This window comes from Rhinopithecus bieti, unplaced genomic scaffold, assembly GCF_001698545.2.
Source record: "Rhinopithecus bieti isolate Rb0 unplaced genomic scaffold, ASM169854v2 scaffold_14454, whole genome shotgun sequence".
Classification (NCBI taxonomy): domain Eukaryota; kingdom Metazoa; phylum Chordata; class Mammalia; order Primates; family Cercopithecidae; genus Rhinopithecus; species Rhinopithecus bieti.
In genome coordinates this window covers 1,726,033-1,747,896 of record NW_016808228.1, presented here as the reverse complement: position 1 = coordinate 1,747,896, position 21,864 = coordinate 1,726,033, and the positions used below count along the sequence as shown (strand labels likewise).

The 21,864-nt window shown below is 41.2% G+C and overlaps 1 protein-coding gene across 2 annotated transcripts in view; it reads right to left on the bottom strand.

Moving 5' to 3' along the window:
• The window catches only part of TMOD3 (tropomodulin 3), a 78,903-nt gene extending 61,362 nt beyond the window's left edge, over positions 1-17,541 (bottom strand). Inside the window, exon 1 of one of the 2 annotated variants that reach the window (XM_017886166.1) lies at positions 17,335-17,541. The gene's annotated coding sequence lies outside the window, so the exon portion shown is untranslated. The remainder of the gene's footprint in view (positions 1-17,334) is intronic. The other variant, XM_017886167.1, reaches the window with a different exon arrangement.
• Positions 17,542-21,864: the final 4,323 nt, after the last annotated feature.

The window sequence follows — 21,864 nt, the reverse complement described above, 5'->3', positions numbered from 1 at the left end:
TCTGGCTAATTTTTATTTTTTAATTTTTTAATTTTTTTTGTAGAAATGGGGGGCTCAAGTAAACCATTTGCCTCGGCCTCCCAAAGTGCTGGGATTACAGGTGTGAGCCACTGAGCTCAGCCAGTAGTGCATTTTAAAATTTTAATGGAAAAATCTTCAGTCTTAAAATAGATTAAAAGTTTTAATTTTAGCTACATTATATAACTCAAGCTCCCTTTCTTTGCTAGAATAAGGAGAACTTTCTGTACCTTCTGACTCTTTGATTGATTACTCTGAAACTCTGTAACAAACTGTGACAAACCTATGTAATTAATAGGATTCAATTATCACCAGAGGAGGAAAAACAAAACCCAGATGAAACCAAAATTCTTGTCTTGTTTTATTTTTTGAGACAGGGTCTCCCACTGTCACCCAGGCTGGAGTGATCACAGCTCACTGCAGCCTCGACCTTCCGGGCTCAACCGATTCTCCCACCTCAGCTTACTGAATAGCTGGGACTACAAGTGTGTGCCAACCATATCCAGCTAATTTTTAAATTTTTTGTAGAGATGAAGCCTCACTATGTTGCCCAGGCTGGTCTCAACTCCTGAGCTCAAGCGATGCTTCCACCTCAGCCTCCCAAAGTACGGAATTACACATGTGAGCCACTGTGCCTGGCTGGAACCAAAATTCTTCAGGAGAGAAAGTCTAGCACTTAGTTAGCTCCCAGCATCAAACTGAGGGTGAGCAGATCGATGGATTTAGGGTTTCTGACTTTAATCTCTTCTTAGTTTCCTAGGCTAGATGAAGAATAGCTAAAATATAGTCCTGGTTCTGACAGGTGACTCTTCCATGTCCATGACAAACATAGCAAATCAAACAGCCTTTTTTTTCACTGAGCACAGATCCTCCCTCATTCCTTAGGCAGCTACTACTACCAGTAGATGAGATTTGGCAAAGGTTGAAACCTATTCATTTTATCCCTGAGCCTGATGGACTCAGGTCTCTTCTAATTCTAATTGTCTATGATTTTAAGGAAGCACCATTTAACCCAATCTTGGGGGGAAAAAATACTGACTTGCCTTCATCACTTCCAAGGTGAACAATGTATGAGTAAAAAGGAAAAATATGAAAGCTGAATCATGCTAGATACGCACATACAAAAGCTGAAATACTTCAGGAAAGTGACTTGAAAAACCAGAACCAGATAGACTTAAAAAGTGAACAAAGTAAATAATGAAGTCAAGCATGAGCCAATGTTGTTAAGTAGTAGAGGGAAAAAAAGTTACAGTAGTATGACCATATTAATAAATGCTTTCCTGAAAACTCACCAAATAAAGCAAATTCATACAGCTGATTTTCTATTTTCACATTGATTTCCATAATAAAGTTAGACATGTTTCCACGAAAACATGAATTCCCTACATATCAGAAATCATAGGAATGAATGCAAAAAGTTTCAATCACAAAATTAAATATAAATTCTGTCAATGTAGTATGAATACTAAAGTAGCATATTCATTTCTGCCTTGGTCTTTATTTCCTTTTCTTTTATTAAAATAAATTTAAAAGTATTTACTGCCTCTCTTTATTTTGATTAAATTTTATAACTAAGACACTCACGAGGAGAAGAGTACTGAAATATATTAGAAAAAAGACTTCAGAATAAGAAAAAACAGGTTAGAAAAATGGACTTGGAATTTGGAAAGAGGCCTTTGGGAAACAGGTTTCATAAAGGCTTTAACCGCAGAAGGTGATATTTTACGGAGTTTCAGAGGGTTCTCCTCACCCCATCATTCATTGACATATATTCCTCAAATGTGGCCTACTTTTTTTGGCCCACTTTTTTCTAGTACCTCAAGAAAGTCTACTGGTTAACAAAAGACCTCCAAGGTCCTTCGAAATCTAAATAATCAACTTTTAAAAATAAATGCTTGAGAATAACTCTGGAAGGATCCACAAGAACCAGAGACAAACTAGTTAGCTGAGGATAAGAGTGAGAGGGTTCACTCAGCATTTGCTATATATCCAGGAGGACCCCAGGAGTTTTGTACCATGTGCATTTATTAATTTAATTTTTAATTTAAAGGACAATTCAATCATTTGTTGCATTTTGATGCTGTGTATGAAAAAACAACAAATATTATCTCTGACTTTAGAATTATGCATGCCACCCTCAGGTAATAGCAAGAAATGCTTTGGTAGAAAAAACAAAGAACGATTAGCCATCCGTCCTATTAGAATTTCAGAACGTTATTTAAAAAACAAACAAAAAAACTAGCAATCTGCGAAACGAATAGCAAAGCTCATTTTAAAAAATATGTAATTATATATTCTCCCAAGTTCCACAGCTTTGGACCAAAGGCCCTATTTAAGTGAAATCCTGAAACTGGGATTGAGGCCAGTTTTGGGGTATGTTTTCTCAAAACCTTTTCCCTAAGGAAACATCAAGAGAAACAACTTTAGAAAGTCCTATGCAGGCTCTTCAAAGCCCTATGTCTCTGAGCCCTGCCCCTTCTCAGGAAAGGTTCTAGGACCTAGAGAAATTTCTGGAACCTCATAAAGAGAAGTAAAATATACTGCTTTACTAAGACCTCTGTCACACCAGGCTCTAGACAAGCAAACTGACTCTAAGCTCTTGTTTTCCTGCTCTAACATCTGCATCTTGCCTATAGTCACCTAAAACACTGCTTTTAAGATTTTACTCCTATACTTAGACACATTTCTTGTTAGGTGTTTGTAGTTTGACAATTTCTTGGGTGATTTTGATAAAACACCCCTTTCTACTTGCTCTAAGAATCCTCTGCTTTAACCAGGCTAGATTCCTCAGGGCCTCACAGATACCCAAACTTCATTCTCACCTGGCTGCCTCATTGGTTTCCCACAATGGTGTCACTCTTCTTAAACAATCCTTTTTACCCCAGGCCCAAATTTCACTTCTCTATCTTTTCCGCACACTGCACAATTCAAAGACTAGCTGAAGTCTGTCCTCTCCAAAGCCTTTCCCAGCTCTTCCAACTCTGACTACTCTTTTTCCTCTCTCAAGGTCAGCAGTGCTCCAGGTGTGGCACACCATATAGCCCCACTGCTCACCATTGAGTCCTGAGTACGGAGCCCCAGCTGGTATGAATGAATGCTCCTCAATGGACCATGCCTCACTCCTACACGGTGAAGGCATTCATACGCACCTTCAGAGACATGGCACACTTCTGACTGACAGATACCACTAGAATTACTCTAATCAACTTCAGGGGCCTGGAGATATATCAAGTTTTATTATCACAATTAATTTTCAGATTGAAAGAGAGTAGTAGTTACAATAGGTTTTTCAAGAGGCACAAGCCTTAAATTTGCATAATGTATTTTGTACTTCATGAGGGAGGTGGGGAATTTATTAATACCACTCAAAAAGAGATTTGGTAACTCCTGGAGTTAGGGTATAATTCTCATGAGGTGGGATAAAAGCATGAACTCAGCCAACAGTAGGGCAAAAGAGAGTCAATTCTTCAAGAATCACCACCTTGACCCTAGGCCCTAAACGTAGAAAACCTCATGCCTAATGAGGTTCTATGATATCCAGAATGAATAGCTGAAAAATAACCAACAGACAGGGCACTTGTAAGTAACCACACAGCAGCCACAATCAGCATCCACACAACCCACCATAAGCAATTTTTGGAACACAAAGAGAAAGGGCAAGATGACTTACACACCACAGACAGCACGGAAGAGGGCTTGCTAGGAAAAGTAATTTGTTATCATCAAGCTGTATACTTAAAGTTGAAGGTATATAAATTATGCCTTGATAAAACCGTCTTTTGTTTTTTTTTGTTTTCTTTTTGAGACAGAGTCTTGCTCTGTCGCCCAGGCTGGAGTGCGGTGGCACGATCTCGGCTCACTGCAAGCTCTGCCTTTCAGGTTCATGCCATTCTCCTGCCTCAGCCTCCCGAGTAGCTGGGACTACAGGTGCCCACCACCATGCCCAGCTAATTTTTTTGTACTTTTAGTAGAGATGGGGTTTCACCGTGGTAGCCAGGATGGTCTTGATCTCCTGACCTCGTGATCCGCCTGCCTCGGCCTCCCAAAGTGCTGGGATTACAGGCATGAGCCACCGTACCCGGCCGATAAAATTGTTTTTTAAAAAGGTAATCTGGTGACATGAGCTAGGGTATTCGCCTATGGAGAAATAGCATGCAGTCCAGTAAAGTGAGGGGAGAGGGGTATTCACTAGGTTTTCATTGGCAGTTTCAAGATAGCAGGCACAAAATCTCTGGCACAGAAGTAGAAATGCCTCACGATGTTAAGATAGCAAGTTCACTATAAATGATAAGAACTACCACAATATAGCCTTTGGAAAGTACACACAAACATGTAATAAAAAGCCAAACCAGGCCGGGCACAGTAGCTCACACCTGTAATCCCAGCACTTTGGGAGGCCAAGGTGGGTGGATCACTTGAGGTCAGGAGTTCGAGACCAGCCTGGCCAACATGGTAAAACTCCGTCTCTACTATAAGTATATATAAAAAATTAGCCAGGCGTGGTGGCCCATGTCTGTAGTCCCAGCAACTCGGGAGGCTGGGTTAGGAGAACTGTTTGAACACGGGAGGCAGAGGTTGCAGTGAGCCAAGATCGTGCCACTGCACTCCAGCCTGTGTGACAGAATGAGACTCCATCTCAAAATAATAATTTAAAAAACCCCAAACCATATAAAACTACTGAAATAATGAGAACCATACAGTTAAGTGGGGATTGGGGATAGTTTCAGAGAAAGGAGAAATGGGAGGGGGTGGAGGTAGAAAGAAAAACAAATTAATGCTTAAGACTGGTGATAGCTAAAGAAAGCAGAACTGATGAAAGAAGGGAAGTCTTAGAAATCATTGCTATTGGCCAACAAGCTTGGTTCACAGTCTCCAAGACATAAGGTCTGCTTTGGGATAGGTTCTTTAAATGGGGGCTAAAGGACATTTTTCCTTTAATATCAAATGAGGGAAATCAAGGGAGCCACACACAAGTAAAAGACAATAATGCAGGCAAACAGAGGAGGTTGCTGAGAGCTTAGTAGAAGGACCCAAAACAGGAGTTCAGGATAATATTTCTAAAATTAACACTTATGACAACAACTATCAATTATTATCGTTAGTGATAGAATAAAACTGGTTATATCTTAACTACATCATAGGAAAACATTTATTTCATTTTTTATTGTAGTCTCTCAGAATAAAGGGATCATGTCCCATATCATATTATAATGAAGTGAAAAAGAAAGGCATCAATTTTTGTTTGTATACCTGTTAAATGCCAGGCACTTTATCGTACACATCTCCTCATCATAACCTTGCAAAACAGTTCTATCTCCAATTTACAAATGAAGACACTGAGGCTCAGAAAGGCTAAGAGCCTGCTCAAGGATATATACTATTCAATAGTGGATGTGAGATTTGAACCTGACCCTAAAAGCCATACATTTTTACACAATATCACGCTTCCTCTAAAAAATACTCAATTTTTGCCATGTTTTTAGTTTTATGATACTAGATGCTACACATTAATAGAAGCAAATTAAGTGGTATTAGGTGACAGCAAGAAGCCACAGCTGGATATAAAAGAGAAGGAAAAGCTACCAACTAACCAATACACAAAAGTGTGGGACAATTTAGTGCAGTTTCTAAGAGCCTATAAACTTCAACAATCTCAGAAGGGAATTCAATAGCACAGTACAATAAATTGTGCAAAAAAATGAATTCTAAAGTCGATATTTCCCACATCATTTTGGCTAAATTAAGCAGGGACTCCATTTAAGAAGGGCAGGAGAAATTATTATAATACATCTTATTTTAAAAATGACATTTAAAATAACTTACAAAAAAGATTTTGACTTCTTGCTAACTGTATAACCTTGGACAAGATATTGAACTATTGTTTTGTCCCTCTGTTTTCTCATCTGTAAAATAAGAATAATACTCAGAGTAACTATCTCATGGGATTGATATGTTAATTTGTTAAATGAGGATAACATATATACACCACTTAGAATAGTACCTAACACAGAGCACGCGATCAATAGTCAATACTATCTTCATTAAATATTATCTTCATTTTTAAGGAACACCTCATTAGTTCATGTTAAGTAAATAAGATATTATTCATACTATACTCTGATCCACATAATATAAGCAATTAATTGCAGAGATTGAGAGAGTTGGAAACTAAAGAGAATATAGAAGAGTGAGAGATTGATGTACACAAAGAAAACAATAGAAGAGAGGTGCTAGCCACCACTTTGCCCACACTTCTATCAACATTTATTTCACCAGACCGTAATCAGTTGCGTAAATATCTATCTCCACCAGAGATTGTGAGCACTTTGAGGGCAAGGACCTACTTTTACATTATCAGCCCCTAATATAGTGCCTGCAACATGACAGACACTAAATTAACATAAAATAAAGTAATATAAGGGGACTCAGTAAGCACTGAGATCAATGATGTGAGTACTTAGTTTTATCATATCCTAATGGGGCTGGGAGCAGAGTCAGTAAAGTTGTACTGTATTGTCACTCTTTGATTATCAATATTCTACTCCCCTATTCTTTCTGAACTGGGAAACAAATTTCAAAAAGCAATGTTTAAAAAATATTTAATCTGCTATAAAATTAGAAAATTTCCAAATGATAACATAAATTTTAGTAATTCATTTTAAGTATTACAAATATTGCTCACTAGAAAAATTAGCCAGGTGTGGTGGTGTACAAATTGTAGTCCCAGCTACTTGGGAGCCTGAGGCAGGAGGATCGTTTGAACTCAGGAGTTCAAGGCTGCAGTGAGCTATGATCACACCTGCACTCTAGCCTGGATGACAGAGCGAAAGCCTGTCTCGAAAAAAAAATTGTTCTGAATTGACTATTATACCTAAAAGTTAATCCTAATGATCAAATGGTCAGTCATAGGAATAAACAGACACTAAATCAGAGAAGACTGAGTGCGGTGGCTCACATCGGTAATCCCAGCAATATGGGAGGCCAAGGCGGAAGGATTGCTTAAGCCCAGGAGTTTGAGACCAGCCTGGGCAACATAAAGAGACCCCATCTTTATAAAAAATACAAAAAAAATTAGCCAGGCATGGTGGCATGTACCTATAGTTCCAGCTACTTGGGGAGGCTAAGGTGGGAGGATTGTTTGAGCCTGGGAGGCGGAGGTTGCAGGGAGCTATGATCACACCTGCACTCCAGCCTACGCAATAGAGTGAGACCCAGTCTCAAAAACAAAACAAAATGGAAAAAAAAAGAGAGAGAGAATTACACCTATTTCTTAGCTGTCAATCTGCCAGATGCAGGGAACATACCAAAAAAGAGAAGGTATGGTCACTTCCTTCTGACATCAAAATAAGCATGTTTTGAGATGAACAACCCCAAACCTCCTTGTGTGTGGGAACCCACTCCTTACTCCAGTCCCTGTGAAATATACAGCCAAAGCAACAACATAACAATGTCCCATTTTTCACAGCTGTTTGGTACAGGGGTCACCACCCTCAATCTAACCAGGATGGACCAAATTCAGTTCTTCTCCAGGAATCTGGAAAGCTGGGAGACAAAACTCAAGTTGAGACATAAGGTATCACCAAGTCTGGAGGCACTACCACAACAAGCTAGTCACCTTGAAGCTGAAGCTAAGGGGAAAGCACCGGTGGTCAGTCTGTAGGGAAGAGAATGAAGCAGGGCTGGGGCTAGAGGGAAGAAAGAAAGGAGAGGCACCTGCCTCAGGCACAAGACTTAACAGGGTACAAAAAAGCTCAGCAATCAAGATAAATTACATAGTAACGCATACTACTTTTTTAAAATCAAAATTAATGTCCGAAAATGGACCAGAGGCACAGAAAGAGGCCCAAGAGAGCCCTACAAGCAGAGAGAGGACAGAGACTTTCAAAGTGCCTGCTCTGGGTTCCAGCTGTAGGTCATTTCAGGGACCTCAGTGGCCTTACTATAGTAACGCACTACAACTCCCAGCTCTGCCATCATACCATCTAGCAAGCTAGCTTAAGTGGGTTTCTGTTCCCTGAGACCTAAACACCTTGACTAATACACTCTATTTGGGAAAATGAGACATGCACATAAAGTGCTTTTTTTTTTTTTTCAAGAAAATATATAATTAACTGCCAAAAGAATGGTACTGGCTATTAGTGTACAGAAATTCAGAGATCACTGTGGGTGGTCAGGGAGGGACAGAATTAGCTAGACAGAGAGGGGTGGAGAAGTATATACTAAGCAAAGAGATCAAAGCACAGGCTGAAAAAGGTTGGGGTTGGGAAGGAAGCCAGGGCAAGAAGAAGTAAAGGGAAAGGAGCGATCTTCACACACCCTGTGTTACACAGAAGTTAAGTACGCCTCCATGCTCTTCCGCCTGCAGCCCTTACATCACACGATTCATTACACAGGAAATGTCCTTTTGCACTCTTTCTCGTGTTCAAATCCTTTCACATCTTTCAGGGACCAGTTCAAATAACATTTCTGCAGAGGCTCCCCTTGTGTGCTAGACCAGATTCAGGCAGTGGGAGAAGAAAAGAGGAAACAAGTTTCTTCTGAGGTAGGAGGGAAGGTTAAGGGGCTTAAAGCAGTGCCAGCTATTCTCTGGTGGAGGGCACACTATATCACTTGGAATGTTGGCCAATGTCTAAGCAAAGCAGAAAGTGAGATGACTTGACAAGGAATAATAATGGGGGTTCAAGAAAAGTGGCAGAGGAAAGGCAAGCATAGAGGGTGTGCTGAAGACTAACAGAAGAGCCCACCTGCACCAAAGGCCTTGCAGAGGTGAAATCCTACACATCTCCCTTGGTCCATTTCTGTGTAGGCTTCTGTAATTTTTCTCCAAGAAACTAAATCTTAGGGACAACAGCAGAAAAACAAAAGGGGTGGGGTGGGCGTGACTCTGAAATCATCACATATTTATTGGCATTTCCAGTGAAATTAGACGCCCAACTCAGCTGGTCTAGCACTCAAGTGGGCATATTAAAGAGGAAAATCCAAAAAAAGAACAGTTCTCTAAGAGTACTAACCTGTGTTAATTACAGCCTACCATGAATGAAAATAAATCTTCGGGTTGTATCATATCTTGTCATGTTTGCCTCAGGGCAAGGGCTGCCTGAATATAAGCCAGACTTATATACATTGAGGGGCTTCCTCTTTCTTTACTGGTATGCATATCAAGGGAATATTCCTTAACTCATCAAAGTTACACCACCACACCCAGGGAATGAAAATATTTTGTTGGTTGTAATTTTCCACATGGATGGAAATCCCCTACTGTGTAAGTATTACTAATAATATCCTGCTCAAAAGAATTGCTATGCTATGGTTAAGGAAATACAACAAACAATCTTCTTCTAAAAGTCTCTCTCTATATATCAAATAATATACATGTATCAGATAATTGCTACTGGTTGTATTCATAAAAACTTTACTGAAAGCTCTAGGAAGTGTTTTTAAACATCGCGAGCCTATACTTTAATAAATTCAACTTGCCACCATACTCCCATTCACTCTAACACACCCAGCCCTCATTTTCTTCCAGTTTACCATATTTTTATCCACTTTCTCACAGACACTTCAGGAACTGTGTTCACTTGTATGTACTTATCATGATGTTCATGCTTAGTTATGTCCAGATATGAAACTGTTTATTTGCAGCGGGTTATCATCGCTGTACATGTTACCTTAGTCTGTAAGTTTGTCTTAGTGTGTTTGTGTTCCTTCCTTAGTGAGTGGGTTCAGCTGTTGAACATATATACCCGAGGGAGTGGATATCTTTATTGCTCAAAAAGGGTGCACAACTGAGGAGGAACCTTTGACTGTATTTCAGTATTTTTCTTTTCTTTTCTTTTTTTGAGATGGAGTCTTGCTCTGTCACCAGGTTGGAGTGCAGTGGCGCGATCCTGGATCACAACCTCCACCTCCTGGGTTCAAGCGATTCTCCTGCCTCAGCCTCCCAGTGTGCCAACATGCCTGGCTAATTTTTGTATTTTTAGTAGAGATGAAGTTTCACCATGTTGGCCAGGATGGTCTCAATCTCCTGACCTCGTGATCCACCCACCTCAGCTTCCCAAAGTGCTGGGATTATAGGCGTGAAAACGAACTCTTGAGAGTACTATAAGGGTGAAAGAAGCCAGTCACAAAATACAACATATTATATATTCCATTTATATGAGACGTCCAGAATAGACAAATCTTGAGAGTAGATTAGTGGTTGCCTAGGGCTGGGCGGGGGAGACAAGGGGGGAATTGGGAGGAAGTAGGTGGCAACTGCTAATGGTAAGGGGTTTATTTTTGGTGTGATGAAAATGTTCCAAAATGGTGGCGATGGTTCTACAATTCTGAATGTACCAAAATCCACTGAATTGTATACTTTAAATGGGTGAATTGTATGGTGTGTGAATTATATCTCACTAAAGCTGTTATATATTAGAGAAAGGGGGAAGGAATGAATAAGGAAACCAAAGTTGTCCTGCATTTCCACAGAAGGGTAATCCTGTCTTTGAAAATCTTAGCTTTTTTCTGCTTCTGTTTTAGTTAAGCTTTAGAATTCAAGACTCCTCACTGGTAAGTCCCCAGTTGTCTTTTCTCCATCTCTAATATTTGTCTTTACTAACAAGGGTGATCTACCTAAGGGAGACAGCATTCACTAGTTACAACTCAATCTCTGAATAAAATACAACATGCACACTATGATTACAATCATATAAAAATATGTATGTGCATGAATAAGGCCTGGAAAAAAATGAGGAAAAGTGAAAATAGCTACATAAGAGTAATGAGGTTGGGGTGACATTCTTTTTAAAATAATGTTATCAATGTATTGTATTATCAGCAAATAAACTTAAAAGAAAAGAAATAACCAAACTGTCTCCCTAAAAATTGTTCCAAGGCAAATTCAGGAATTGCGTCACGAAGGATTGGAATAGACAATGGAGTAGAAACATGGAAACTAAGGCTGTGTGTGGTGGCTCACGCCTGTAATCCCAGCACTTTGGGAGGCCAAGGTGAGCAGATTGCTTGAGCACAGGAGTTCAAGGACAGCCTGGGAAACATGATGAAACTCCATCTCTACTAAACATACAAAAATTAGCCATGTGTGGTGGTGCATGCCTGTAGTCCCAGCTATTAATACTTGGGAGGCTGAGGCTCAAGGACTGCTTGAGTCCAGGAGGTCGAGGCTGCAGTGAGCTGAGATCACACTACTGCACTCCAAACTGGGTGACAAATTGAGACCTTGTCTCAAAACAAAACAAAACAGAAAAAGATGGAAACTAAAACACATGGCTTATATATATTTGCATCTATTTAGATCAAGCCAATAAACAAGAAAATATTAAGCTCCCTATAGCTCGCTATGTTCGAGTCCTAGGTGATCTCTTCAGGCTTACATCTCCTTCATTCTAAACATCTGCCTATTTTATAAGGAACATGCAATTGCTCCTAAAATGGGTTGTCTCCGTTAATTCAACCCACAGAAAAGCCATTTAAAATTCAAATTAATACTTAACATTCTTCCATCAGGAAATATATGGTAACTAGCCCTGGATCAATCTCAGTCAAGTCCCAATCTGGAAGAGGAGCATAAAAATTTTATTTTTAAGATCAGGGTCCATGCTTAAGAAACTGATAATATAAGCACAACTAAAATGCAAAGTAGCTCAGTTGATGAGCTAAGATGCCAAGTCAATCTAATGGAGAAAAACAAACAAACAAAAAAGAGGTTTGTTTTGTTTTGTCTTGAGACAGGGTCTTACTCTGTCACTCAGGCTGGAGTGCAGTGGCACGATAACAGCTCATTGCAGCCTCCACCTCCCTCAGATGATCTGCCTGCCTCAGCCCCCCAGGCAGCTGGGACTATAGGTGCATGCCAGTACTCCTGGCTAATTTTTGTATTTTTAGTAGAAATGGGGTTTTGTCATGTTGCCCAGGCTGGTCTCAAACTCCTAGGCTCAAATGATCTGCCTGCCTTGGTCTCCCAAAGTGCTGGGATTATAGGTGTGAGCCACCACTCCTGGCCAAGAAAGGAAAGTTTTTCTTAAACCTATGTTTAAAGTTTTCTTGAACCTATGTTGCTGGAACAACTGGATATCCAGGGGGAAAATGAACCCAAACCCCTATCTTATATCATAACACAATAATAATTACTTTGAGATCAATCACAGACCCCAATGAAAACTTAGAAAATAAAGCTTCTAGAAGAAAAGCTTTCTTCGCAATCCTGGGCACAGGTAAAAATTTATTGGTCAGGACAAAAAACACTAGCCATAATACAAAAAATTGATAAAACAGACTATAAAAGTTAAAAATTTCTGCTCATCACAATATCATTGAGAAAGTAGACAAGGGACTGTGTAAAAAAAAATGCCAACACATCTATCTACATACGTGACAAAGAACTTGTACCTTGAATATATAAAGAGCTCCTACAAACAATAAAAAGATGAATGACCCAATGAAAGACTAGGTAAGACTTGAACAAACAATTCACAAAAAAAGATACTGCATAGCCAATTAACATATGATAAAGCACTCAACATTCTTAATCATCAGAAAAATGTAAATTAAAACCATAATGAGGTACAACCATACATCCTGTACTGTGACTAACATTGAAAAGGCTGACAACACTAAACATTGGCAACACTAAAAATATGGAGCAAATAGAACTCCTGTGTATAAATCACTTTGGAGAACTGTTAGGCAGATTTTTAATAAAGTTAAACATACACATACCATATGACTCAGTAACTCCACTCCTAGGTATTTATCAAGAAACTTGTAGGCCGGGTGCAGTGGCTCACGCCTGTAATCCCAGCACTTTGGGAGGCCAAGGCGGGTGAATCACGAGGTTAGGAGATCGAGACCATCCTGGCTAACACAGTGAAACCCCATCTCTACTAAAAAATAGAAAAAATTAGCCAGGTGTGGTGGTGGGTGCCTGTGGTCCCAGCTACTCGGGAGGCTGAGGCAGAAGAATGGCCTCAACCTGGGAGGTGGAGGTTGCAGTGAGCCGAGATCATGCCACTGCACTCCAGCCTGGGTGACAGAGAAAGACGCCATCTCAAAAAGAAAAGAAAGAAAGAAAAGAAAAAGAAATTTGTAAAAGGATGTTCGTAACAACTTTATTCCAAATATCCATCAAGGAGAAAACATAAATTGGGGTATATTCGTACAATGGAATACTATTCAACAACTTAAAAGGACAAACCACTGATACTTGCCAACAACATAGATGAATCTTTCTTACATGAAAGAAACCAAACACAAAAAGGCACATGCTGTATGACTCCATTTATGTGAAGTCCAAGACCAGTCAAAAAAACTCTGTAGTGTCAAAAATTTATGGAGTCAGGAAGTGATTGCCTTTGGAGGAAGGTGGGTGAGGGAACTTTCTGGGGTGACTTTAAAAAAAAGTTTTCTGGCCGGGCGCGGTGGCTCACGCCTATAATCCTCGTACTTTGGGAGGCCGAGGCAGGTGGATCACGAGGTCAGGAGATCGAGACCATCCTGGCTAACAGAGTGAAACCCCGTCTCTACTAAAAATAGAAAAAAATTAGCCAGGTGTGGTGGCGTGCGCCTGTAGTCCCAGCTACTCAGGAGGCTGAGGCAGGAGAATGGCGTGTACCCGGGAGACGGAGCTTGCAGTGAGCCCAGATCACGCCACTGCACTCCAGCCTGGGCTACAAAGAGAGATTCTGTCTCAAAAAAAAAAAAAAAGTTTTCTGTCTTATTTTGGTAGAAGTTACAGTGTAGAAAATTGTCAGAACTCCTTGAACTAGATATCATGTGCATTTTATTGAATGTCAATTACACATCAATAAAAATACAAAGTAGCATTCTGCCTCAAGATACACACTAACAATTTTGTTTCAAATGAAACTCCTCAAGACTACACAAATGCATTTTCAGTTACACAGCATTTTCAATCATGTGCCATTCTGATTTATTCACACTTCTATTCTTTCATCATTGTAAATAAGCTAATGGATTAGACACATATAGATACAAGAATGTACATTCACATATATAACTTTTTATAAACACCAAATTAAATTTGATTGTTTACAATTTAAACAAGAACTTAATGGACCAGTTATAGGCCCAGTAGAATTTTCTACTGTCTATACCATTTTTCTCTCCATATATTTGTGATTTTAAAGGATCTGACATAAAACTGCATGTAAATCAAATGTCAGCAAGGACTATCAATGACCAAGGGATGATAGCACTTTAGCCATACAGCCTAGAGAATAATGCCCTCCTTATCTATTCTAATCGAGAGAGCTCACACATACTAAATTTAAGAGCAACTGAAAAGCATGAAGAATAGTTTGCCAGCTATAACACAGCCTAAATATCAGTATACATCAGACTGACACCAGAAAACCTTACTAAAAGTCTTTTTTCCCTCTACTGTTTACTGGATCCTCCTCTTTATCTTTCTCTCTCCCTCTATCCAGGTATATTTTTATCCCCACAGCCTCTCATCCTCCCTATGATATTGCTCAGATCTAATTGATTTTCTCTTTTGTTTTAGTTTTTGAGACAGGGTCTTGCTATGTTGCCCAGGCTGTCCTGGAACTCTTGGACTCAAGTGATACTCCTGCCTCAACCTCCCAATTGGCTGGTACTACAGAAGTGTGCCACCACATCCGGTTCTAATTATGTTCATGTTTCTGGCTCATCTCAGGTTCCAAATAAAATAAATTTACAGAATTGCACTATATGTAGATATATGTCACATACACTCAAACAGTATAGACAGTATAGCCTAAGGAAAGAGATGACCACTGAATGGAAAAAAATATTGACTTTATTTGTTCCCCACTCCTACAACTGGAAAAGATCTCTCCTAAATATCAACTACCTTTTTATTCCCTAGAGGTGGCTCTTACAAGTGCTGTGGACTATACATAAGTACATCTGCCTAATCCCAAAGAGAATAAGGTCCTAGACAGGAACCACGTCCTTCATATTTATATATATATAATTTTTTTTTCTTTTTTTAGAGAGACAGGGTCTTACTCTGTCACACAGGCTGGAGTGAAGTGGCACAATCATTGTCTCTCACTGTAATCTCAAACTCCTGGGCCCAAGCAATCCTCCTGCCTCAGCCTCCTGAGTAGCCAGGACTACAGGCATCACCACTACACCCAGCTAATTTATTTTATTTTGTAGAGACAAGGTCTTGCTATGTTGCCCAGACTGGTTTCAAACACCTGGGTTCAAGCAATCTTCCCACCTTGGCCTCCCAAAGTGCTAGGATTACAGGTGTGAGAGCCACCAAGCCCAGCCCTGGCCTCATGTCTTACACATATTCACCAAGAGCCTAAAACACTACTTTGTACAGAATGGGGCAAGACACATACTTGAATTCATGAATTGCCAAATTAATGTGAGTGAAAACAAGGAAGGAAGAAGAGGAGAGAAAAAAAAAAAAGCAAAGAGAAAAAAGACAAACTAGCAAAGAGAAAGGAAAAGGAAAGAAAGAGAAAAACTTATGAAGACAATTGTTCTTGTTAGAGTTAATAGGATTACAGTATTTTAAAACCGAGAGTTGAAAAGCCATCAAGTATGTATCTAATATCAGTTATCAGTATCAGTATTTAAATTGCCATTAAAAACACCTTAAAATATCTCTAAAATTACCTCCCCACACTTGACATTCAAAGTGTGGTCTCTTGAGAGCATCACCTATCAGACATACAGACTTTGGGCTCTACTTTAAGCTTACAATATCCTGAGTGAATTACGCATGTTAAAGTTTGAAAAGACTGCCCTCCACCATTCAGGGCCTTTCTGTCATACCAAACCTGTTTCGTTTCAATGGGCCAGTATTTACGAACGAAAAATCTTTGAATGGGATTTGACCTGTACGTATTTAACTTCAGATGAAGTTATTAATTACAGTGTAGGTTAGCATATTGGATATACCACAAAATTTAGGAATTAGTCATAAAAAATACATGATTAAATAAAATTGAGCAGTAGGTCTACAGCATTCTCAAGAACTCATGTTTGCTCTTTCTCATGGCTAGCATAGGGCTTGGAATTCATATGGCCAGTGTTTCCTGAATGAGTAAAATAAATGAACTTTTAAAAACCAGAAATATTTAGGGGCAGAATAATCTTGGGGGTCATCTGGTCCAACAACCTAATTTTAAAGATTAGCAAACTAGAATTTCTGAGAGTTGCAAAAGCAAAGAAAGCTCGAAGAGCTAAAATATATTTGGACATTTTAATTAGTTTTGTTCCTTTCGTAGGAATGTGTAAGAAAGGGGACTGTAATATTATAACTGCTGACTCTTACAGGTGAAAAGGTGCCTAGGAAGAAGAAACTAGCAAGAGTAAATGAGCCTTGGCAAAGCTATTTTCCAAGCCTAATATATTTTTGACGGGCCAATTAATTAATTTAATCTGCCAAAAAAATTAATCTGAAGGTTTCTCAGAAAAGCACACATGAGCTGCATGAAAATGTTACAAACCAAGGAAGACTGCACATAACTCACTTAAATCTCCACAGGCTTATTTCCTGTTGAAGTATGGCCTCCTGGGGTAAGTTTTACTGCAGTGTTCATTGCCAGATGACTTTTGGTTTTAACAAAGGCCAAGGGCAAGTTGGAAATGCGATTCTTAACTAAACATTAAAAAGAAAGAAAGAAACTGTGGCTGTTTCCCATTTCTGTTTGCAATCAGAATGCAGGCTTGCGGAGGAAACGCACCACCCGCTGCAAGCAAAAATATAACGACCCAGTCACGTCCTCAAAACAAACTAACACACAAACTTCCCAGCCGGATCCAGCTGTGCTGCCTGGGAGCTAGGAACTTAATTCTAAGAGCAGACAGATCAAATCGGAGAATGCAAGGGCAGCCACATTTCAGTCACAAAAAGGGTGTGCCCTAAGTTTTGGCTCCCCTACTCCGCCGCCCCAACTTTTAAAAAGCCGAAGCCTTTGAAGGAGGCTTGGTGCTATCGTGTCCCGGCGATGCTGGGTGGGGTGCAGGGAGCCAGCTCGGCCGCGGCTCCGCTGGAGGGGAGGGGGCCGGTCCTGAACCCGGGCGCCCGGGCCGCGGGTGATTCACCGGGAACGCCGGGTTCGCGCGCCTCGACCGGCGGGCGACGCCCAGCGCGCCCCACGCCCCCGGCCCGGGCCGTTCGCGGAGAAGCAGCCCCGTGTGCCCCGCTCCCCTAGACGGACCCGTCGGGAAGGAGCCGGGAGTCGGGCGGCCGGCGGGCAGCAACCTTTCCCTCCTCAGCCACCATGGCCGGTGCGACTCCCAGCCCGCGCCCGCAGACGGACTTCCTGGAAAGCACCGGGCTGGGCTTACCTGACTGGCGCCCGCAGGGGCCGCCGACTTCTTCACAGATCCACGGAAACTGCCGGCTGCAAGCCTAGGCTCGGTTCCCAGCACCCGCCCGTACGCCCGCGTCGGCCTCCCAAGGAGTTGCCTGACCCACCCGCCAGCAGCTCCCTCACTCGACCGCCCTGTCGGTGCGGCGGGTTCCTCCTCCGCCTCCGACGCGCGTGCGCACTCCCATGCCGCAGGGCATCCTGGGAGTTGTAGTTCCAGCGAGGAGGGCGAGGCTCAGCGCTGACCCCGGTCTTTACAATGGACAGAACGTAGGAAGGGGACTGCGAATACCAACCCTTATCCCAGTCTAAGACAATGTTCTCTACCCGTGGAAGTACCTACTGTGGACTCCCCCGAAGCTGGAAATAGTATCTAGAGGCTCTTTGGTATAGATTTCCTTTTTACTTTGACCTTTTGTAAAGAAGCACACACGGCAGGGTTTGCACTATAGTCTTGGTTGTTAATGGGAGGACATGACATTGAGCCCTTTAAACTGGCCATGGCAGAGTTATAGAAAAGTAAAGGAATAAAATCTAAAGCCCAAGAGAGGCATAAATCATGCGAATGTCACCTCCAGGGTGTGGTGACCCTAGTGGTTTTCTTAGGTATGCAACCGGGGATGATGTAGCTATTGCAGGGCAGTTTCTGCCCATCCTATCGTCCCGTTCCATCTTCAAGCTCTACACCAGGCGGTGGGGCTGGCTGCTGTAGTGGGAGAAAAAATAGAAGTGGCTGCTCAAGGGAGGGATTGGGGCAGATGGCTAGTCTAGAGGGAAGAGGAAGAGTGTGGGAATCTCTCAGAGGACTGTTTGACAGTGGCCTATGTAATGGCTACCTTTTGTGCGAGGCTCTGTGGAGAGGGAACTGCGACATTTTACCATTTATTCATTTAGTCACTTACTGGGAATTTTCCTGGCCTGCTCTTCAGGAGCAGACCATCCCCAGGAGTAATGCTAAACTTTGACACACCTTTCAAAAATGTAGCCAAAGAAGTGGACTGACGTGCCTGCTTGAGGTACATTCCAGCTACACCCAGTATGCGAGCCACTTAATGGTTTAAACCTCTCCTGGCATCTACTTCTTCCCCTCAGAGAAGGGAGCACCCTAGGTTAGATAAACATCCTGGAATTTCATGCAACTGGCACCCACTAATGTCAGCAATGGAGATCACTGATGGTTTGGGTTTTTAAGGAAAAAAAAAACTTTTTTTTTTTTTTTTTCTGAGACAGTCTTGTTCTGTCGCCCAGGCTAAAGTGTAGTGGCGCGATCTTGGCTCACTGCAACCTTTGCCCCTCGGGTTTAAGTGATTCTCTTGCCTCAGCCTCCGGAGTAGCTGGGATTACAGGCATGCACCACCATGCCCTGCTAATTTTTGTACACTTAGTAGAGACGAGGAGAATAGAGGGAGAATGATTTTCCTCCCAGATGCTTCTAGCTCATACCCTCATTTTAATGAAGGTTCTGCTCAAATGTCACCTCTGAAAGGTTTCCTCTTATCACCTTACCCAGTCATTCTCTCCTTTCTTTACTTGTCATCATAGCACTTTTACCACATAACATCATAGTGTTTGTTTTCTTAGTGGAAGCTCAACAAGCTTTGCTTTGTTTACTCCTCCATCCCTAGCATCTACAATACTGCTGGCACACAGAAAGTATTCAATAAATATTTGTAAATAAATGAATGTTGCATTCTTCCCCCTCTCTCCTGCTCTTCTCTTGGGGCACAGAACCAGAAGGTTCACCTGTGAATGCCAGCCAGTGACCTTATTCGGATTTAAACACCAGCTGCAAGAGGGTTGACTACACAGGAGAATAAGATCCTGTGAAAGTCCTGAAATAGAGACAGAGTTCTCTTTTAAAAAGACATAATTTAGGGTTGCCACTATTCGCTTATAGTTGGAAACATAATTTTTGGAGGAAAACAAACAGGAAAAGCCTGGAAATTATATTTACATAAATAAGTGAAAAGGTAAGTCCACTAAATGCCTGTGGTAGATTGAAATACTGTTACCAAATATTTGCTGTCCATTAGAGGAATAGACAGGCTTGCCCACTACTATGTGACTTCCAGTGCTGCCCCGTAGGCTATGATCCCATGATGGGATTTTCCTCCTCTCCTCAGATAAATGTCATATTGTAATGACAAAGTTTAGAAACATGAATCTTGCTTTGGTCAATAAAATACAAGTGGAAGTGACAATCTGACAGTTCTGGGTGGAAGCTTTAAGAGTCACTGCCTTTCTCAAGGCCGGGCGCGGTGGCTCAAGCCTGTAATCCCAGCACTTTGGGAGGCTGAGACGGGTGGATCACAAGGTCAGGAGATCGAGACCATCCTGGCTAACACGGTGAAACCCCGTCTCTACTAAAAAATACAAAAAACTAGCCGGGTGAGGTGGCGGGCGCTTGTAGTCCCAGCTACTCGGGAGGCTGAGGCAGGAGAATGGCGTGAACCCGGGAGGCGGAGCTTGCAGTGAGCTGAGATCCGGCCACTGCACTCCAGCCTGTGCGACAGAGCGAGACTCCGTCTCAAAAAAATAAAATAAAATAAAAGAGTCACTGCCTTTCTCTACTAGTGTGCCTGCTCTTTCCCTCCACCAAGAGAAAGCCATGTTCTGAATAGAGGCTGGTCATTCTGCCTGGATTCTAGAATAAGACATTACGTGGGTCAGAGTCTCAGCCACTAGCTGACATAATATAATGTGAGCAAAGAGGAAACTGAGGTTTAGGTTCATTTATTACTAAAGACTTACTTAGCAAAAATTGACTACTATAGTGCTTAATCAAAGAAACATGATGATCTGAACTAGAAGTGGTATGGCACCCCCAACTTTCTGCATTTAACCCACTTCAAGTAATGGAAAACAGTTGAAGTTCAACATCCTAACACACTAAAGAGAACAAATCTGAGGACTTCAGGTAAAATATTTGAACAAGTGACAGAGTATGGTTCTCATTAGTGTTCAGGGTTTGGTTAGAGTGAAAGTGATTGATAAAATGACACTCCGACTCTACTTAATGTGTTAACATTACAAGCTCTAATTAGTGTTATCTCTAAACTTCCAGCCAGAGTAACTCAGAAAGCGTGTCACACTGAATCATCATATGCTAATTAATAACAGCAGCACTTTTCTTGTTATCAAAGAGTTCCTATAGGAAATAGTTACTTCGGTATACATAAGCATATTCTGTGTGTATGTAAAAACGTGTTATTTATAGGAGAGCTGAGAAAAACTGAAGACATAAATTTGAAATGAAAAGGTAAGGATTTCATTATGGAAGCTTGGAGGTAGGAATCCTATGGAAGCAGTGGGAGGTAGGAATCACAGAAGACAAGCATCATGGCTGGGTGCATACAGTTTTTTTTTTGAGATAGAGTCTCACTCTGTCACCCGGACTGGAGTGCAGTGGTGTGAGCTTGGCTCACTGCAACCTCAGCCTCCCAAGTAGCTGGGATTCCAGGTGTGCACAACCATGCCTGGCTAATTTTTGTATTTTTAGTAGAGACGAGGTTTCATCATGTTGACCAGGCTGGTCTCAAACTCCTGACCTCAGGTGATGTGCCTACCTTGGCCTCCCAAAGTGCTGGGATTATAGGCATGAGCCACCATGCCTGTGTGCATACAGTTTTATAGGAAAGATTCAAGCACACTTTTTGGCCTGAAATGCCCTTTTTCTATCACCCATCTCTGCCTGTTAGAAGCCTCCTCATGTTTCATTGTCCATCTCAAATGTCTGTTCCCCACTCAACCTTCACTAATGCCATCATCTGGAATTAATTTTGCCTTTCCCATATTTTCATACCCCATTATGCCTCCATTAGAGGTGCACTGAATACATATTTCAGCCAAATGCCAAAAGGGACAAAAAATGAGTCACTCTTCAGCTGAAGCCGAAGTTGATAACAAACATCACTATTAAAGAATAAACTTCTGGGATATACACATAAACCTAAAATATTATCCCCAAATTTTAATATTATTTTAATAATATTAAACAGTTTAACATTTAGTATAGAAGCGATAATTTTCCAGTGCTGTCCATTGTTAGACTCTCCTACAGTCACTACAGAAAGCCAAATTTCAGCTCAGGTGAGTGAATGAATATGATCCCTGTCATAAATGGAAGTAAATAACAATTAAATTCAGGTCTTTAAATGATAAATGCTAGATATCCCAACCCTTCTACCAAGACCAGAGTTGTGATATGATACAACTTCTGCTTACCTTTCTTTGTTTTTATTTATTATTATTATTTGTTTTTGAGATGGAGTCTCACTCTGTTGCCCAGGCTAGAGTGCAATGGCACAATCTCGGCTCACTGCAACCTCCGCCTCCCAGGTTCAAGTGATTCTTCTGCCTCAGCCTCCCGAGTAGCTGGGACTACAGACGTGCACCACCACACCTGGCTTATTTTTGTATTTTTAGTAGAGATGGGATTTCGCCATGTTGGCCAGACTGATCTCAAACTCCTGATCTCAAGTGATCCTCCAGCCTCAGCCTCCCAAAG